Here is a 232-nt window from a genome sequence, read left to right as displayed (position 1 = left end):
TGCTGCTGCGGCCACGGTCGCCGCTGCCGCAGCGCTGCTGCTGCTGCAGCTGTTGCTGCTGCTGCAGCTGCTGCTGCAGCTGCTTAGATGCTGTTGCTGCCGCAATGCGCGTTAAGCGTGTGCTGCTGTTTGCGTTCCTTTACCTGCTGCTGCAAAAATTTGCTGCAGCAGCAGCTGCAGAAGCTGCAGCAGAGGCTGCAGCAAGATGCTGCAGCAACAGCTGCAGCAACAG

Source organism: Eimeria tenella, genomic scaffold (assembly GCF_000499545.2).
Source record: "Eimeria tenella Houghton genomic scaffold, Eth_scaff3085, whole genome shotgun sequence".
NCBI classification, from domain to species: domain Eukaryota; phylum Apicomplexa; class Conoidasida; order Eucoccidiorida; family Eimeriidae; genus Eimeria; species Eimeria tenella.
This window is presented reverse-complemented; position numbering follows the sequence as displayed.